This window comes from Ranitomeya imitator, chromosome 1 (assembly GCF_032444005.1).
Source record: "Ranitomeya imitator isolate aRanImi1 chromosome 1, aRanImi1.pri, whole genome shotgun sequence".
Classification (NCBI taxonomy): Eukaryota; Metazoa; Chordata; class Amphibia; order Anura; family Dendrobatidae; genus Ranitomeya; species Ranitomeya imitator.
In genome coordinates, this window is record NC_091282.1 from 1,236,636,348 (window position 1) to 1,236,658,460 (window position 22,113).

The following is a 22,113-nucleotide window of genomic DNA, read 5'->3' on the forward strand; positions in this document are numbered from 1 at the left end:
GCCCATCTCCTCCATACGTCTCTGACCAGATCTCCGGCCCATCTCCTCCATACGTTTCTGACCAGATCTCTGGCCCATCTCCTCCATACGTCTCTGACCAGATCTCCGGCCCATCTCCTCCATACGTGTTTGACCAGATCTCCGGCCCATCTCCTCCATACGTCTCTGACCAGATCTCCGGCCCATCTCCTCCATACGTCTCTGACCAGATCTCCGACCCGGCCCATCTCCTCCATACGTTTCTGCCCAGATCTCCGGCCCGGCCCATCTCCTCCATACGTCTGTGACCAGATCTCCGGCCCGGCCCATCTCCTCCATACACCTCTGACCAGATCTCCGGCCCGGCCCATCTCCTCCATACGTCTGTGACCAGATCTCCGGCCCATCTCCTCCATACGTCTCTGACCAGATCTCCGGCCCATCTCCTCCATACGTTTCTGACCAGATCTCCGGCCCATCTCCTCCATACGTCTGTGACCAGATCTCCGGCCCATCTCCTCCATAGGTCTCTGATCAGATCTCCGGCCCATCTCCTCCATACGTCTCTGACCAGATCTCTGGCCCATCTCCTCCATACGTCTCTGACCAGATCTCTGGCCCATCTCCTCCATACGTCTCTGACCAGATCTCCGGCCCGGCCCATCTCCTCCATACACCTCTGACCAGATCTCTGGCCCATCTCCTCCATACGTCTTTGACCAGATCTCCGGCCCATCTCCTCCATACGTCTCTGACCAGATCTCCGGCCCATCTCCTCCATACGTCTCTGACCAGATCTCCGGCCCATCTCCTCCATACGTCTCTGACCAGATCTCCGGCCCATCTCCTCCATACGTGTTTGACCAGATCTCTGGCCCATCTCCTCCATACGTCTCTGACCAGATCTCCGGCCCATCTCCTCCATACACCTCTGACCAGATCTCCGGCCCATCTCCTCCATACGTTTCTGACCAGATCTCCGGCCCATCTCCTCCATACGTCTGTGACCAGATCTCCGGCCCATCTCCTCCATACACCTCTGACCAGATCTCCGGCCCAGCCCATCTCCTCCATACGTCTGTGACCAGATCTCCGGCCCATCTCCTCCATACACCTCTGACCAGATCTCCGGCCCATCTCCTCCATACGTTTCTGACCAGATCTCCGGCCCGGCCCATCTCCTCCATACGTTTCTGACCAGATCTCCGGCCCGGCCCATCTCCTCCATACGTTTCTGACCAGATCTCCGGCCCGGCCCATCTCCTCCATACGTCTGTGACCAGATCTCCTCCATACGTTTCTGACCAGATCTCCGGCCCATCCATACGTTTCTGACCAGATCTCCGGCCCATCTCCTCCATACGTTTCTGACCAGATCTCCGGCCCATCTCCTCCATACGTCTGTGACCAGATCTCCGGCCCATCTCCTCCATACGTCTGTGACCAGATCTCCGGCCCATCTCCTCCATACGTCTCTGACCAGATCTCCGGCCCGTACCATCTCCTCCATACGTCTGTGACCAGATCTCCGGCCCATCTCCTCCATACGTCTATGACCAGATCTCCGGCCCATCTCCTCCATACGTGTGACCAGATCTCCGGCCCATCTCCTCCATACGTTTCTGACCAGATCTCCGGCCCATTTCCTCCATACATCTCCGGCCCGGCCCATCTCCTCCATACGTCTGTGACCAGATCTCCGGCCCATCTCCTCCATACACCTCTGACCAGATCTCCGGCCCATCTCCTCCATACGTCTGTGACCAGATCTCCGGCCCATCTCCTCCATACGTCTGTGACCAGATCTCCGGCCCGGCCCATCTCCTCCATACACCTCTGACCAGATCTCCGGCCGGCCCATCTCCTCCATACGTCTGTGACCAGATCTCCGGCCCATCTCCTCCATACGTCTCTGACCAGATCTCCGGCCCATCTCCTCCATACGTCTCTGACCAGATCTCCGGCCCATCTCCTCCATACGTCTGTGATCAGATCTCCGGCCCATCTCCTCCATATGTCTCTGACCAGATCTCCGGCACATCTCCTCCGTACGTCTCTGACCAGATCAACGACCCGGCCCATCTCCTCCGTACGTCTCTGACCAGATCTCCGACCCGTACCATCTCCTCCATACGTCTCTGACCAGATCTCCGACCCATCTCCTCCATATATCTCTGACCAGATCTCCGGCCCGGCCCATCGCCTCCATACGTCTCTGACCAGATCTCCGACCCGGCCCACCTCCTCCATACGTCTCTGACCAGATCTCCGCCCCGGCCCATCTCCTCCATACGTCTGTGACCAGATCTCCGACCCGGCCCATCTCCTCCGTACATCTCCGACCCGGCCCATCTCCTCCATACGTCTCTGACCAGATCTCCGGCCCCGCCCATCTCCTCCATACGTCTCTGACCAGATCTCCGGCCCATCTCCTCCATACGTCTCTGACCAGATCTCCGGCCCATCTCCTCCATACGTCTCTGACCAGATCTCCGGCCCATCTCCTCCATACGTCTCTGCCCAGATCTCCGGCTCGGCCCATCTCCTCCATACATCTCTGACCAGATCTCCGGTCCATCTCCTCCATACGTCTCTGACCAGATCAACGACCCGGCCCATCTCCTCCGTACGTCTCTGACCAGATCTCCGACCCGTACCATCTCCTCCATACGTCTGTGACCAGATCTCCGGCCCATCTCCTCCATACGTCTCTGACCAGATCTCTGGCCCGGCCCATCTCCTCCATACGTTTCTGACCAGATCTCCGGCCCGGCCCATCTCCTCCATACGTCTGTGACCAGATCTCCGGCCCATCTCCTCCATACGTCTCTGACCAGATCTCCGGCCCGGCCCATCTCCTCCGTACGTCTGTGACCAGATCTCCGGCCCATCTCCTCCATACGTCTCTGACCAGATCTCCGGCCCCGCCCATCTCCTCCATACGTCTCTGACCAGATCTCCGGCCCATCTCCTCCATACGTCTCTGACCAGATCTCCGGCCCATCTCCTCCATACGTCTCTGACCAGATCTCCGGCCCATCTCCTCCATACGTCTCTGCCCAGATCTCCGGCTCGGCCCATCTCCTCCATACATCTCTGACCAGATCTCCGGTCCATCTCCTCCATACGTCTCTGACCAGATCAACGACCCGGCCCATCTCCTCCGTACGTCTCTGACCAGATCTCCGACCCGTACCATCTCCTCCATACGTCTGTGACCAGATCTCCGGCCCATCTCCTCCATACGTCTCTGACCAGATCTCCGGCCCGGCCCATCTACTCCATACGTTTCTGACCAGATCTCCGGCCCGGCCCATCTCCTCCATACGTCTGTGACCAGATCTCCGGCCCATCTCCTCCATACGTCTCTGACCAGATCTCCGGTCCGGCCCATCTCCTCCGTACGTCTGTGACCAGATCTCCGGCCCATCTCCTCCATACGTCTCTGACCAGATCTCCGGCCCATCTCCTCCATACGTCTCTGACCAGATCTCCGGCCCATCTCCTCCATACGTCTCTGACCAGATCTCCGGCCCGGCCCATCTCCTCCATACGTTTCTGCCCAGATCTCCGGCCCGGCCCATCTCCTCCATACGTCTGTGACCAGATCTCCGGCCCGGCCCATCTCCTCCATACACCTCTGACCAGATCTCCGGCCCGGCCCATCTCCTCCATACGTCTGTGACCAGATATCCGGCCCATCTCCTCCATACGTCTGTGACCAGATCTCCGGCCCATCTCCTCCATACGTTTCTGACCAGATCTCCGGCCCATCTCCTCCATACGTCTCTGACCAGATCTCCGGCCCATCTCCTCCATAGGTCTCTGATCAGATCTCCGGCCCGGCCCATCTCCTCCATACGTCTCTGACCAGATCTCTGGCCCATCTCCTCCATACGTCTTTGACCAGATCTCCGGCCCATCTCCTCCATACGTCTCTGACCAGATCTCCGGCCCATCTCCTCCATACGTCTCTGACCAGATCTCCGGCCCATCTCCTCCATACGTGTTTGACCAGATCTCCGGCCCATCTCCTCCATACGTCTCTGACCAGATCTCCGGCCCATCTCCTCCATACGTCTCTGACCAGATCTCCGGCCCATCTCCTCCATACGTCTCTGACCAGATCTCCGGCCCATCTCCTCCATACGTCTCTGACCAGATCTCCGGCCCCGCCCATCTCCTCCATACGTCTCTGACCAGATCTCGGGCCCATCTCCTCCATACGTCTCTGACCAGATCTCCGGCCCATCTCCTCCATACGTCTCTGACCAGATCTCCGGTTCGGCCCATCTCCTCCATACGTCTCTGCCCAGATCTCCGGCTCGGCCCATCTCCTCCATACATCTCTGACCAGATCTCCGGTCCATCTCCTCCATACGTCTCTGACCAGATCAACGACCCGGCCCATCTCCTCCGTACGTCTCTGACCAGATCTCCGACCCGTACCATCTCCTCCATACGTCTGTGATCAGATCTCCGGCCCATCTCCTCCATACGTCTCTGACCAGATCTCCGGCCCGGCCCATCTCCTCCATACGTTTCTGACCAGATCTCCGGCCCGGCCCATCTCCTCCATACGTCTGTGACCAGATCTCCGGCCCATCTCCTCCATACGTCTCTGACCAGATCTCCGGCCCGGCCCATCTCCTCCGTACGTCTGTGACCAGATCTCCGGCCCATCTCCTCCATACGTCTCTGACCAGATCTCCGGCCCATCTCCTCCATACGTCTCTGACCAGATCTCCGGCCCATCTCCTCCATACGTCTCTGACCAGATCTCCGGCCCGGCCCATCTCCTCCATACGTTTCTGCCCAGATCTCCGGCCCGGCCCATCTCCTCCATACGTCTGTGACCAGATCTCCGGCCCGGCCCATCTCCTCCATACACCTCTGACCAGATCTCTGGCCCGGCCCATCTCCTCCATACGTCTGTGACCAGATCTCCGGCCCATCTCCTCCATACGTCTCTGACCAGATCTCCGGCCCATCTCCTCCATACGTTTCTGACCAGATCTCCGGCCCATCTCCTCCATACGTCTGTGACCAGATCTCCGGCCCATCTCCTCCATAGGTCTCTGATCAGATCTCCGGCCCATCTCCTCCATACGTCTCTGACCAGATCTCTGGCCCATCTCCTCCATACGTCTCTGACCAGATCTCTGGCCCATCTCCTCCATACGTCTCTGACCAGATCTCCGGCCCGGCCCATCTCCTCCATACACCTCTGACCAGATCTCTGGCCCATCTCCTCCATACGTCTTTGACCAGATCTCCGGCCCATCTCCTCCATACGTCTCTGACCAGATCTCCGGCCCATCTCCTCCATACGTCTCTGACCAGATCTCCGGCCCATCTCCTCCATACGTGTTTGACCAGATCTCTGGCCCATCTCCTCCATACGTCTCTGACCAGATCTCCGGCCCGGCCCATCTCCTCCATACACCTCTGACCAGATCTCCGGCCCATCTCCTCCATACGTTTCTGACCAGATCTCCGGCCCATCTCCTCCATACGTCTGTGACCAGATCTCCGGCCCATCTCCTCCATACACCTCTGACCAGATCTCCGGCCCAGCCCATCTCCTCCATACGTCTGTGACCAGATCTCCGGCCCATCTCCTCCATACACCTCTGACCAGATCTCCGGCCCATCTCCTCCATACGTTTCTGACCAGATCTCCGGCCCGGCCCATCTCCTCCATACGTTTCTGACCAGATCTCCGGCCCGGCCCATCTCCTCCATACGTTTCTGACCAGATCTCCGGCCCGGCCCATCTCCTCCATACGTCTGTGACCAGATCTCCTCCATACGTTTCTGACCAGATCTCCGGCCCATCCATACGTTTCTGACCAGATCTCCGGCCCATCTCCTCCATACGTTTCTGACCAGATCTCCGGCCCATCTCCTCCATACGTCTGTGACCAGATCTCCGGCCCATCTCCTCCATACGTCTCTGACCAGATCTCCGGCCCGTACCATCTCCTCCATACGTCTGTGACCAGATCTCCGGCCCATCTCCTCCATACGTCTATGACCAGATCTCCGGCCCATCTCCTCCATACGTGTGACCAGATCTCCGGCCCATCTCCTCCATACGTTTCTGACCAGATCTCCGGCCCATCTCCTCCATACATCTCCGGCCCGGCCCATCTCCTCCATACGTCTGTGACCAGATCTCCGGCCCATCTCCTCCATACACCTCTGACCAGATCTCCGGCCCATCTCCTCCATACGTCTGTGACCAGATCTCCGGCCCATCTCCTCCATACGTCTGTGACCAGATCTCCGGCCCATCTCCTCCATACGTCTCTGACCAGATCTCCGGCCCATCTCCTCCATACGTCTGTGATCAGATCTCCGGCCCATCTCCTCCATATGTCTCTGACCAGATCTCCGGCACATCTCCTCCGTACGTCTCTGACCAGATCAACGACCCGGCCCATCTCCTCCATACGTCTCTGACCAGATCTCCGACCCGGCCCACCTCCTCCATACGTCTCTGACCAGATCTCCGCCCCGGCCCATCTCCTCCATACGTCTGTGACCAGATCTCCGACCCGGCCCATCTCCTCCGTACATCTCCGACCCGGCCCATCTCCTCCATACGTCTCTGACCAGATCTCCGACCCATCTCCTCCATATGTCTCTGACCAGATCTCCGGCCCGGCCCATCGCCTCCATACGTCTCTGACCAGATCTCCGACCCGGCCCACCTCCTCCATACGTCTCTGACCAGATCTCCGCCCCGGCCCATCTCCTCCATACGTCTGTGACCAGATCTCCGACCCGGCCCATCTCCTCCGTACATCTCCGACCCGGCCCATCTCCTCCATACGTCTCTGACCAGATCTCCGGCCCCGCCCATCTCCTCCATACGTCTCTGACCAGATCTCCGGCCCATCTCCTCCATACGTCTCTGACCAGATCTCCGGCCCATCTCCTCCATACGTCTCTGACCAGATCTCCGGCCCATCTCCTCCATACGTCTCTGCCCAGATCTCCGGCTCGGCCCATCTCCTCCATACATCTCTGACCAGATCTCCGGTCCATCTCCTCCATACGTCTCTGACCAGATCAACGACCCGGCCCATCTCCTCCGTACGTCTCTGACCAGATCTCCGACCCGTACCATCTCCTCCATACGTCTGTGACCAGATCTCCGGCCCATCTCCTCCATACGTCTCTGACCAGATCTCCGGCCCGGCCCATCTACTCCATACGTTTCTGACCAGATCTCCGGCCCGGCCCATCTCCTCCATACGTCTGTGACCAGATCTCCGGCCCATCTCCTCCATACGTCTCTGACCAGATCTCCGGTCCGGCCCATCTCCTCCGTACGTCTGTGACCAGATCTCCGGCCCATCTCCTCCATACGTCCCTGACCAGATCTCCGGCCCATCTCCTCCATACGTCTCTGACCAGATCTCCGGCCCATCTCCTCCATACGTCTCTGACCAGATCTCCGGCCCGGCCCATCTCCTCCATACGTTTCTGCCCAGATCTCCGGCCCGGCCCATCTCCTCCATACGTCTGTGACCAGATCTCCGGCCCGGCCCATCTCCTCCATACACCTCTGACCAGATCTCCGGCCCGGCCCATCTCCTCCATACGTCTGTGACCAGATATCCGGCCCATCTCCTCCATACGTCTGTGACCAGATCTCCGGCCCATCTCCTCCATACGTTTCTGACCAGATCTCCGGCCCATCTCCTCCATACGTCTCTGACCAGATCTCCGGCCCATCTCCTCCATAGGTCTCTGATCAGATCTCCGGCCCGGCCCATCTCCTCCATACGTCTCTGACCAGATCTCTGGCCCATCTCCTCCATACGTCTTTGACCAGATCTCCGGCCCATCTCCTCCATACGTCTCTGACCAGATCTCCGGCCCATCTCCTCCATACGTCTCTGACCAGATCTCCGGCCCATCTCCTCCATACGTGTTTGACCAGATCTCCGGCCCATCTCTTCCATACGTCTCTGACCAGATCTCCGGCCCATCTCCTCCATACGTCTCTGACCAGATCTCCGGCCCATCTCCTCCATACGTCTCTGACCAGATCTCCGGCCCATCTCCTCCATACGTTTCTGACCAGATCTCTGGCCCATCTCCTCCATACGTCTCTGACCAGATCTCCGGCCCATCTCCTCCATACGTCTGTGATCAGATCTCCGGCCCATCTCCTCCATATGTCTCTGACCAGATCTCCGGCACATCTCCTCCGTACGTCTCTGACCAGATCAACGACCCGGCCCATCTCCTCCGTACGTCTCTGACCAGATCTCCGACCCGTACCATCTCCTCCATACGTCTCTGACCAGATCTCCGACCCATCTCCTCCATATGTCTCTGACCAGATCTCCGGCCCGGCCCATCGCCTCCATACGTCTCTGACCAGATCTCCGACCCGGCCCACCTCCTCCATACGTCTCTGACCAGATCTCCGCCCCGGCCCATCTCCTCCATACGTCTGTGACCAGATCTCCGACCCGGCCCATCTCCTCCGTACATCTCCGACCCGGCCCATCTCCTCCATACGTCTCTGACCAGATCTCCGGCCCCGCCCATCTCCTCCATACGTCTCTGACCAGATCTCCGGCCCATCTCCTCCATACGTCTCTGACCAGATCTCCGGCCCATCTCCTCCATACGTCTCTGACCAGATCTCCGGCCCATCTCCTCCATACGTCTCTGCCCAGATCTCCGGCTCGGCCCATCTCCTCCATACATCTCTGACCAGATCTCCGGTCCATCTCCTCCATACGTCTCTGACCAGATCAACGACCCGGCCCATCTCCTCCGTACGTCTCTGACCAGATCTCCGACCCGTACCATCTCCTCCATACGTCTGTGACCAGATCTCCGGCCCATCTCCTCCATACGTCTCTGACCAGATCTCCGGCCCGGCCCATCTACTCCATACGTTTCTGACCAGATCTCCGGCCCGGCCCATCTCCTCCATACGTCTGTGACCAGATCTCCGGCCCATCTCCTCCATACGTCTCTGACCAGATCTCCGGTCCGGCCCATCTCCTCCGTACGTCTGTGACCAGATCTCCGGCCCATCTCCTCCATACGTCTCTGACCAGATCTCCGGCCCATCTCCTCCATACGTCTCTGACCAGATCTCCGGCCCATCTCCTCCATACGTCTCTGACCAGATCTCCGGCCCGGCCCATCTCCTCCATACGTTTCTGCCCAGATCTCCGGCCCGGCCCATCTCCTCCATACGTCTGTGACCAGATCTCCGGCCCGGCCCATCTCCTCCATACACCTCTGACCAGATCTCCGGCCCGGCCCATCTCCTCCATACGTCTGTGACCAGATATCCGGCCCATCTCCTCCATACGTCTGTGACCAGATCTCCGGCCCATCTCCTCCATACGTTTCTGACCAGATCTCCGGCCCATCTCCTCCATACGTCTCTGACCAGATCTCCGGCCCATCTCCTCCATAGGTCTCTGATCAGATCTCCGGCCCGGCCCATCTCCTCCATACGTCTCTGACCAGATCTCTGGCCCATCTCCTCCATACGTCTTTGACCAGATCTCCGGCCCATCTCCTCCATACGTCTCTGACCAGATCTCCGGCCCATCTCCTCCATACGTCTCTGACCAGATCTCCGGCCCATCTCCTCCATACGTGTTTGACCAGATCTCCGGCCCATCTCCTCCATACGTCTCTGACCAGATCTCCGGCCCATCTCCTCCATACGTCTCTGACCAGATCTCCGGCCCATCTCCTCCATACGTCTCTGACCAGATCTCCGGCCCATCTCCTCCATACGTTTCTGACCAGATCTCTGGCCCATCTCCTCCATACGTCTCTGACCAGATCTCCGGCCCATCTCCTCCATACGTGTTTGACCAGATCTCCGGCCCATCTCCTCCATACGTCTCTGACCAGATCTCCGGCCCATCTCCTCCATACGTCTCTGACCAGATCTCCGGCCCGGCCCATCTCCTCCATACGTTTCTGCCCAGATCTCCGGCCCGGCCCATCTCCTCCATACGTCTGTGACCAGATCTCCGGCCCGGCCCATCTCCTCCATACACCTCTGACCAGATCTCCGGCCCGGCCCATCTCCTCCATACGTCTGTGACCAGATCTCCGGCCCATCTCCTCCATACGTCTCTGACCAGATCTCCGGCCCATCTCCTCCATACGTTTCTGACCAGATCTCCGGCCCATCTCCTCCATACGTCTGTGACCAGATCTCCGGCCCATCTCCTCCATAGGTCTCTGATCAGATCTCCGGCCCATCTCCTCCATACGTCTCTGACCAGATCTCTGGCCCATCTCCTCCATACGTCTCTGACCAGATCTCTGGCCCATCTCCTCCATACGTCTCTGACCAGATCTCCGGCCCGGCCCATCTCCTCCATACACCTCTGACCAGATCTCTGGCCCATCTCCTCCATACGTCTTTGACCAGATCTCCGGCCCATCTCCTCCATACGTCTCTGACCAGATCTCCGGCCCATCTCCTCCATACGTCTCTGACCAGATCTCCGGCCCATCTCCTCCATACGTCTCTGACCAGATCTCCGGCCCATCTCCTCCATACGTGTTTGACCAGATCTCTGGCCCATCTCCTCCATACGTCTCTGACCAGATCTCCGGCCCATCTCCTCCATACACCTCTGACCAGATCTCCGGCCCATCTCCTCCATACGTTTCTGACCAGATCTCCGGCCCATCTCCTCCATACGTCTGTGACCAGATCTCCGGCCCATCTCCTCCATACACCTCTGACCAGATCTCCGGCCCAGCCCATCTCCTCCATACGTCTGTGACCAGATCTCCGGCCCATCTCCTCCATACACCTCTGACCAGATCTCCGGCCCATCTCCTCCATACGTTTCTGACCAGATCTCCGGCCCGGCCCATCTCCTCCATACGTTTCTGACCAGATCTCCGGCCCGGCCCATCTCCTCCATACGTTTCTGACCAGATCTCCGGCCCGGCCAATCTCCTCCATACGTCTGTGACCAGATCTCCTCCATACGTTTCTGACCAGATCTCCGGCCCATCCATACGTTTCTGACCAGATCTCCGGCCCATCTCCTCCATACGTTTCTGACCAGATCTCCGGCCCATCTCCTCCATACGTCTGTGACCAGATCTCCGGCCCATCTCCTCCATACGTCTCTGACCAGATCTCCGGCCCGTACCATCTCCTCCATACGTCTGTGACCAGATCTCCGGCCCATCTCCTCCATACGTCTATGACCAGATCTCCGGCCCATCTCCTCCATACGTGTGACCAGATCTCCGGCCCATCTCCTCCATACGTTTCTGACCAGATCTCCGGCCCATCTCCTCCATACATCTCCGGCCCGGCCCATCTCCTCCATACGTCTGTGACCAGATCTCCGGCCCATCTCCTCCATACACCTCTGACCAGATCTCCGGCCCATCTCCTCCATACGTCTGTGACCAGATCTCCGGCCCATCTCCTCCATACGTCTGTGACCAGATCTCCGGCCCGGCCCATCTCCTCCATACACCTCTGACCAGATCTCCGGCCGGCCCATCTCCTCCATACGTCTGTGACCAGATCTCCGGCCCATCTCCTCCATACGTCTCTGACCAGATCTCCGGCCCATCTCCTCCATACGTCTCTGACCAGATCTCCGGCCCATCTCCTCCATACGTCTGTGATCAGATCTCCGGCCCATCTCCTCCATATGTCTCTGACCAGATCTCCGGCACATCTCCTCCGTACGTCTCTGACCAGATCAACGACCCGGCCCATCTCCTCCGTACGTCTCTGACCAGATCTCCGACCCGTACCATCTCCTCCATACGTCTCTGACCAGATCTCCGACCCATCTCCTCCATATATCTCTGACCAGATCTCCGGCCCGGCCCATCGCCTCCATACGTCTCTGACCAGATCTCCGACCCGGCCCACCTCCTCCATACGTCTCTGACCAGATCTCCGCCCCGGCCCATCTCCTCCATACGTCTGTGACCAGATCTCCGACCCGGCCCATCTCCTCCGTACATCTCCGACCCGGCCCATCTCCTCCATACGTCTCTGACCAGATCTCCGGCCCCGCCCATCTCCTCCATACGTCTCTGACCAGATCTCCGGCCCATCTCCTCCATACGTCTCTGACCAGATCTCCGGCCCATCTCCTCCATACGTCTCTGACCAGATCTCCGGCCCATCTCCTCCATACGTCTCTGCCCAGATCTCCGGCTCGGCCCATCTCCTCCATACATCTCTGACCAGATCTCCGGTCCATCTCCTCCATACGTCTCTGACCAGATCAACGACCCGGCCCATCTCCTCCGTACGTCTCTGACCAGATCTCCGACCCGTACCATCTCCTCCATACGTCTGTGACCAGATCTCCGGCCCATCTCCTCCATACGTCTCTGACCAGATCTCTGGCCCGGCCCATCTCCTCCATACGTTTCTGACCAGATCTCCGGCCCGGCCCATCTCCTCCATACGTCTGTGACCAGATCTCCGGCCCATCTCCTCCATACGTCTCTGACCAGATCTCCGGCCCGGCCCATCTCCTCCGTACGTCTGTGACCAGATCTCCGGCCCATCTCCTCCATACGTCTCTGACCAGATCTCCGGCCCCGCCCATCTCCTCCATACGTCTCTGACCAGATCTCCGGCCCATCTCCTCCATACGTCTCTGACCAGATCTCCGGCCCATCTCCTCCATACGTCTCTGACCAGATCTCCGGCCCATCTCCTCCATACGTCTCTGCCCAGATCTCCGGCTCGGCCCATCTCCTCCATACATCTCTGACCAGATCTCCGGTCCATCTCCTCCATACGTCTCTGACCAGATCAACGACCCGGCCCATCTCCTCCGTACGTCTCTGACCAGATCTCCGACCCGTACCATCTCCTCCATACGTCTGTGACCAGATCTCCGGCCCATCTCCTCCATACGTCTCTGATCAGATCTCCGGCCCGGCCCATCTACTCCATACGTTTCTGACCAGATCTCCGGCCCGGCCCATCTCCTCCATACGTCTGTGACCAGATCTCCGGCCCATCTCCTCCATACGTCTCTGACCAGATCTCCGGTCCGGCCCATCTCCTCCGTACGTCTGTGACCAGATCTCCGGCCCATCTCCTCCATACGTCTCTGACCAGATCTCCGGCCCATCTCCTCCATACGTCTCTGACCAGATCTCCGGCCCATCTCCTCCATACGTCTCTGACCAGATCTCCGGCCCGGCCCATCTCCTCCATACGTTTCTGCCCAGATCTCCGGCCCGGCCCATCTCCTCCATACGTCTGTGACCAGATCTCCGGCCCGGCCCATCTCCTCCATACACCTCTGACCAGATCTCCGGCCCGGCCCATCTCCTCCATACGTCTGTGACCAGATATCCGGCCCATCTCCTCCATACGTCTGTGACCAGATCTCCGGCCCATCTCCTCCATACGTTTCTGACCAGATCTCCGGCCCATCTCCTCCATACGTCTCTGACCAGATCTCCGGCCCATCTCCTCCATAGGTCTCTGATCAGATCTCCGGCCCGGCCCATCTCCTCCATACGTCTCTGACCAGATCTCTGGCCCATCTCCTCCATACGTCTTTGACCAGATCTCCGGCCCATCTCCTCCATACGTCTCTGACCAGATCTCCGGCCCATCTCCTTCATACGTCTCTGACCAGATCTCCGGCCCATCTCCTCCATACGTGTTTGACCAGATCTCCGGCCCATCTCCTCCATACGTCTCTGACCAGATCTCCGGCCCATCTCCTCCATACGTCTCTGACCAGATCTCCGGCCCATCTCCTCCATACGTCTCTGACCAGATCTCCGGCCCATCTCCTCCGTACGTCTCTGACCAGATCTCCGACCCGTACCATCTCCTCCATACGTCTGTGACCAGATCTCCGGCCCATCTCCTCCATACGTCTCTGATCAGATCTCCGGCCCGGCCCATCTACTCCATACGTTTCTGACCAGATCTCCGGCCCGGCCCATCTCCTCCATACGTCTGTGACCAGATCTCCGGCCCATCTCCTCCATACGTCTCTGACCAGATCTCCGGTCCGGCCCATCTCCTCCGTACGTCTGTGACCAGATCTCCGGCCCATCTCCTCCATACGTCTCTGACCAGATCTCCGGCCCATCTCCTCCATACGTCTCTGACCAGATCTCCGGCCCATCTCCTCCATACGTCTCTGACCAGATCTCCGGCCCGGCCCATCTCCTCCATACGTTTCTGCCCAGATCTCCGGCCCGGCCCATCTCCTCCATACGTCTGTGACCAGATCTCCGGCCCGGCCCATCTCCTCCATACACCTCTGACCAGATCTCCGGCCCGGCCCATCTCCTCCATACGTCTGTGACCAGATATCCGGCCCATCTCCTCCATACGTCTGTGACCAGATCTCCGGCCCATCTCCTCCATACGTTTCTGACCAGATCTCCGGCCCATCTCCTCCATACGTCTCTGACCAGATCTCCGGCCCATCTCCTCCATAGGTCTCTGATCAGATCTCCGGCCCGGCCCATCTCCTCCATACGTCTCTGACCAGATCTCTGGCCCATCTCCTCCATACGTCTTTGACCAGATCTCCGGCCCATCTCCTCCATACGTCTCTGACCAGATCTCCGGCCCATCTCCTTCATACGTCTCTGACCAGATCTCCGGCCCATCTCCTCCATACGTGTTTGACCAGATCTCCGGCCCATCTCCTCCATACGTCTCTGACCAGATCTCCGGCCCATCTCCTCCATACGTCTCTGACCAGATCTCCGGCCCATCTCCTCCATACGTCTCTGACCAGATCTCCGGCCCATCTCCTCCATACGTTTCTGACCAGATCTCTGGCCCATCTCCTCCATACGTCTCTGACCAGATCTCCGGCCCATCTCCTCCATACGTGTTTGACCAGATCTCCGGCCCATCTCCTCCATACGTCTCTGACCAGATCTCCGGCCCATCTCCTCCATACGTCTCTGACCAGATCTCCGGCCCGGCCCATCTCCTCCATACGTTTCTGCCCAGATCTCCGGCCCGGCCCATCTCCTCCATACGTCTGTGACCAGATCTCCGGCCCGGCCCATCTCCTCCATACACCTCTGACCAGATCTCCGGCCCGGCCCATCTCCTCCATACGTCTGTGACCAGATCTCCGGCCCATCTCCTCCATACGTCTCTGACCAGATCTCCGGCCCATCTCCTCCATACGTTTCTGACCAGATCTCCGGCCCATCTCCTCCATACGTCTGTGACCAGATCTCCGGCCCATCTCCTCCATAGGTCTCTGATCAGATCTCCGGCCCATCTCCTCCATACGTCTCTGACCAGATCTCTGGCCCATCTCCTCCATACGTCTCTGACCAGATCTCTGGCCCATCTCCTCCATACGTCTCTGACCAGATCTCCGGCCCGGCCCATCTCCTCCATACACCTCTGACCAGATCTCTGGCCCATCTCCTCCATACGTCTTTGACCAGATCTCCGGCCCATCTCCTCCATACGTCTCTGACCAGATCTCCGGCCCATCTCCTCCATACGTCTCTGACCAGATCTCCGGCCCATCTCCTCCATACGTGTTTGACCAGATCTCTGGCCCATCTCCTCCATACGTGTTTGACCAGATCTCTGGCCCATCTCCTCCATACGTCTCTGACCAGATCTCCGGCCCATCTCCTCCATACACCTCTGACCAGATCTCCGGCCCATCTCCTCCATACGTTTCTGACCAGATCTCCGGCCCATCTCCTCCATACGTCTGTGACCAGATCTCCGGCCCATCTCCTCCATACACCTCTGACCAGATCTCCGGCCCAGCCCATCTCCTCCATACGTCTGTGACCAGATCTCCGGCCCATCTCCTCCATACACCTCTGACCAGATCTCCGGCCCATCTCCTCCATACGTTTCTGACCAGATCTCCGGCCCGGCCCATCTCCTCCATACGTTTCTGACCAGATCTCCGGCCCGGCCCATCTCCTCCATACGTTTCTGACCAGATCTCCGGCCCGGCCCATCTCCTCCATACGTCTGTGACCAGATCTCCTCCATACGTTTCTGACCAGATCTCCGGCCCATCCATACGTTTCTGACCAGATCTCCGGCCCATCTCCTCCATACGTTTCTGACCAGATCTCCGGCCCATCTCCTCCATACGTCTGTGACCAGATCTCCGGCCCATCTCCTCCATACGTCTCTGACCAGATCTCCGGCCCGTACCATCTCCTCCATACGTCTGTGACCAGATCTCCGGCCCATCTCCTCCATACGTCTATGACCAGATCTCCGGCCCATCTCCTCCATACGTGTGACCAGATCTCCGGCCCATCTCCTCCATACGTTTCTGACCAGATCTCCGGCCCATCTCCTCCATACATCTCCGGCCCGGCCCATCTCCTCCATACGTCTGTGACCAGATCTCCGGCCCATCTCCTCCATACACCTCTGACCAGATCTCCGGCCCATCTCCTCCATACGTCTGTGACCAGATCTCCGGCCCATCTCCTCCATACGTCTGTGACCAGATCTCCGGCCCGGCCCATCTCCTCCATACACCTCTGACCAGATCTCCGGCCGGCCCATCTCCTCCATACGTCTGTGACCAGATCTCCGGCCCATCTCCTCCATACGTCTCTGACCAGATCTCCGGCCCATCTCCTCCATACGTCTCTGACCAGATCTCCGGCCCATCTCCTCCATACGTCTGTGATCAGATCTCCGGCCCATCTCCTCCATATGTCTCTGACCAGATCTCCGGCACATCTCCTCCGTACGTCTCTGACCAGATCAACGACCCGGCCCATCTCCTCCGTACGTCTCTGACCAGATCTCCGACCCGTACCATCTCCTCCATACGTCTCTGACCAGATCTCCGACCCATCTCCTCCATATATCTCTGACCAGATCTCCGGCCCGGCCCATCGCCTCCATACGTCTCTGACCAGATCTCCGACCCGGCCCACCTCCTCCATACGTCTCTGACCAGATCTCCGCCCCGGCCCATCTCCTCCATACGTCTGTGACCAGATCTCCGACCCGGCCCATCTCCTCCGTACATCTCCGACCCGGCCCATCTCCTCCATACGTCTCTGACCAGATCTCCGGCCCATCTCCTCCATACGTCTCTGACCAGATCTCCGGCCCATCTCCTCCATACGTCTGTGATCAGATCTCCGGCCCATCTCCTCCATATGTCTCTGACCAGATCTCCGGCACATCTCCTCCGTACGTCTCTGACCAGATCAACGACCCGGCCCATCTCCTCCGTACGTCTCTGACCAGATCTCCGACCCGTACCATCTCCTCCATACGTCTCTGACCAGATCTCCGACCCATCTCCTCCATATATCTCTGACCAGATCTCCGGCCCGGCCCATCGCCTCCATACGTCTCTGACCAGATCTCCGACCCGGCCCACCTCCTCCATACGTCTCTGACCAGATCTCCGCCCCGGCCCATCTCCTCCATACGTCTGTGACCAGATCTCCGACCCGGCCCATCTCCTCCGTACATCTCCGACCCGGCCCATCTCCTCCATACGTCTCTGACCAGATCTCCGGCCCCGCCCATCTCCTCCATACGTCTCTGACCAGATCTCCGGCCCATCTCCTCCATACGTCTCTGACCAGATCTCCGGCCCATCTCCTCCATACGTCTCTGACCAGATCTCCGGCCCATCTCCTCCATACGTCTCTGCCCAGATCTCCGGCTCGGCCCATCTCCTCCATACATCTCTGACCAGATCTCCGGTCCATCTCCTCCATACGTCTCTGACCAGATCAACGACCCGGCCCATCTCCTCCGTACGTCTCTGACCAGATCTCCGACCCGTACCATCTCCTCCATACGTCTGTGACCAGATCTCCGGCCCATCTCCTCCATACGTCTCTGACCAGATCTCTGGCCCGGCCCATCTCCTCCATACGTTTCTGACCAGATCTCCGGCCCGGCCCATCTCCTCCATACGTCTGTGACCAGATCTCCGGCCCATCTCCTCCATACGTCTCTGACCAGATCTCCGGCCCGGCCCATCTCCTCCGTACGTCTGTGACCAGATCTCCGGCCCATCTCCTCCATACGTCTCTGACCAGATCTCCGGCCCCGCCCATCTCCTCCATACGTCTCTGACCAGATCTCCGGCCCATCTCCTCCATACGTCTCTGACCAGATCTCCGGCCCATCTCCTCCATACGTCTCTGACCAGATCTCCGGCCCATCTCCTCCATACGTCTCTGCCCAGATCTCCGGCTCGGCCCATCTCCTCCATACATCTCTGACCAGATCTCCGGTCCATCTCCTCCATACGTCTCTGACCAGATCAACGACCCGGCCCATCTCCTCCGTACGTCTCTGACCAGATCTCCGACCCGTACCATCTCCTCCATACGTCTGTGACCAGATCTCCGGCCCATCTCCTCCATACGTCTCTGACCAGATCTCCGGCCCGGCCCATCTACTCCATACGTTTCTGACCAGATCTCCGGCCCGGCCCATCTCCTCCATACGTCTGTGACCAGATCTCCGGCCCATCTCCTCCATACGTCTCTGACCAGATCTCCGGTCCGGCCCATCTCCTCCGTACGTCTGTGACCAGATCTCCGGCCCATCTCCTCCATACGTCTCTGACCAGATCTCCGGCCCATCTCCTCCATACGTCTCTGACCAGATCTCCGGCCCATCTCCTCCATACGTCTCTGACCAGATCTCCGGCCCGGCCCATCTCCTCCATACGTTTCTGCCCAGATCTCCGGCCCGGCCCATCTCCTCCATACGTCTGTGACCAGATCTCCGGCCCGGCCCATCTCCTCCATACACCTCTGCCCAGATCTCCGGCCCGGCCCATCTCCTCCATACGTCTGTGACCAGATCTCCGGCCCGGCCCATCTCCTCCATACACCTCTGACCAGATCTCCGGCCCGGCCCATCTCCTCCATACGTTTCTGCCCAGATCTCCGGCCCGGCCCATCTCCTCCATACGTCTGTGACCAGATCTCCGGCCCGGCCCATCTCCTCCATACACCTCTGACCAGATCTCCGGCCCATCTCCTCCATACATCTGTGACCAGATCTCCGGCCCATCTCCTCCATACGTCTGTGACCAGATCTCCGGCCCATCTCCTCCATACGTTTCTGACCAGATCTCCGGCCCATCTCCTCCATACGTCTGTGACCAGATCTCCGGCCCATCTCCTCCATAGGTCTCTGATCAGATCTCCGGCCCGGCCCATCTCCTCCATACGTCTCTGACCAGATCTCTGGCCCATCTCCTCCATACGTCTTTGACCAGATCTCCGGCCCATCTCCTCCATACGTCTCTGACCAGATCTCCGGCCCATCTCCTCCATACGTCTCTGACCAGATCTCCGGCCCATCTCCTCCATACGTGTTTGACCAGATCTCCGGCCCATCTCCTCCATACGTCTCTGACCAGATCTCCGGCCCATCTCCTCCATACGTCTCTGACCAGATCTCCGGCCCATCTCCTCCATACGTCTCTGACCAGATCTCCGGCCCATCTCCTCCATACGTTTCTGACCAGATCTCTGGCCCATCTCCTCCATACGTCTCTGACCAGATCTCCGGCCCATCTCCTCCATACGTGTTTGACCAGATCTCCGGTCCATCTCCTCCATACGTCTCTGACCAGATCTCCGGCCCATCTCCTCCATACGTCTCTGACCAGATCTCCGGCCCATCTCCTCCATACGTCTCTGACCAGATCTCCGGCCCATCTCCTCCATAGGTGTTTGACCAGATCTCCGGCCCATCTCCTCCATACATCTCTGACCAGATCTCCGGCCCATCTCCTCCATACGTCTCTGACCAGATCTCCGGCCCATCTCCTCCATATGTCTGTGACCAGATCTCCGGCCCATCTCCTCCATACACCTCTGACCAGATCTCCGGCCCAGCCCATCTCCTCCATACGTCTGTGACCAGATCTCCGGCCCATCTCCTCCATACACCTCTGACCAGATCTCCGGCCCATCTCCTCCATACGTTTCTGACCAGATCTCCGGCCCGGCCCATCTCCTCCATACGTTTCTGACCAGATCTCCGGCCCGGCCCATCTCCTCCATACGTTTCTGACCAGATCTCCGGCCCGGCCCATCTCCTCCATACGTCTGTGACCAGATCTCCTCCATACGTTTCTGACCAGATCTCCGGCCCATCCATACGTTTCTGACCAGATCTCCGGCCCATCTCCTCCATACGTTTCTGACCAGATCTCCGGCCCATCTCCTCCATACGTCTGTGACCAGATCTCCGGCCCATCTCCTCCATACGTCTCTGACCAGATCTCCGGCCCGTACCATCTCCTCCATACGTCTGTGACCAGATCTCCGGCCCATCTCCTCCATACGTCTATGACCAGATCTCCGGCCCATCTCCTCCATACGTGTGACCAGATCTCCAGCCCATCTCCTCCATACGTTTCTGACAAGATCTCCGGCCCATCTCCTCCATACATCTCCGGCCCGGCCCATCTCCTCCATACGTCTGTGACCAGATCTCCGGCCCATCTCCTCCATACACCTCTGACCAGATCTCCGGCCCATCTCCTCCATACGTCTGTGACCAGATCTCCGGCCCATCTCCTCCATACGTCTATGACCAGATCTCCGGCCCATCTCCTCCATACGTCTGTGACCAGATCTCCGGCCCATCTCCTCCATACGTCTGTGACCAGATCTCCGGCCCATCTCCTCCATACGTCTGTGACCAGATCTCCGGCCCATCTCCTCCATACGTCTGTGACCAGATCTCCGGCCCATCTCCTTCATACGTTTCTGACCAGATCTCCGGCCCATCTCCTCCATACACCTCTGACCAGATCTCCGGCCCATCTCCTCCATACGTCTGTGACCAGATCTCCGGCCCATCTCCTCCATACGTCTATGACCAGATCTCCGGCCCATCTCCTCCATACGTCTGTGACCAGATCTCCGGCCCATCTCCTCCATACGTCTATGACCAGATTTCCGGCCCATCTCCTCCATACGTCTGTGACCAGATCTCCGGCCCATCTCCTCCATACACCTCTGACCAGATCTCCGGCCCATCTCCTCCATACACCTCTGACCAGATCTCCGGCCCATCTCCTCCATACGTCTGTGACCAGATCTCCGGCCCATCTCCTCCATACGTTTCTGACCAGATCTCCGGCCCATCTCCTCCATACGTTTCTGACCAGATCTCCGGCCCATCCATACGTTTCTGACCAGATCTCCTGCCCATCTCCTCCATACGTTTCTGACCAGATCTCCGGCCCATCTCCTCCATACGTCTGTGACCAGATCTCCGGCCCATCTCCTCCATACGTCTCTGACCAGATCTCCGGCCCGTACCATCTCCTCCATACGTCTGTGACCAGATCTCCGGCCCATCTCCTCCATACACCTCTGACCAGATCTCCAGCCCATCTCCTCCATACGTCTGTGACCAGATCTCCGGCCCATCTCCTCCATACGTCTATGACCAGATCTCCGGCCCATCTCCTCCATACGTCTGTGACCAGATCTCCGGCCCATCTCCTCCATACGTCTGTGACCAGATCTCCGGCCCATCTCCTCCATACGTCTGTGACCAGATCTCCGGCCCATCTCCTCCATACGTTTCTGACCAGATCTCCGGCCCATCTCCTCCATACACCTCTGACCAGATCTCCGGCCCATCTCCTCCATACGTCTATGACCAGATCTCCGGCCCATCTCCTCCATACGTCTGTGACCAGATCTCCGGCCCATCTCCTCCATACGTGTTTGACCAGATCTCCGGCCCATCTCCTCCATACATCTCTGACCAGATCTCCGGCCCATCTCCTCCATACGTCTCTGACCAGATCTCCGGCCCATCTCCTCCATATGTCTGTGACCAGATCTCCGGCCCATCTCCTCCATACACCTCTGACCAGATCTCCGGCCCAGCCCATCTCCTCCATACGTCTGTGACCAGATCTCCGGCCCATCTCCTCCATACACCTCTGACCAGATCTCCGGCCCATCTCCTCCATACGTTTCTGACCAGATCTCCGGCCCGGCCCATCTCCTCCATACGTTTCTGACCAGATCTCCGGCCCGGCCCATCTCCTCCATACGTTTCTGACCAGATCTCCGGCCCGGCCCATCTCCTCCATACGTCTGTGACCAGATCTC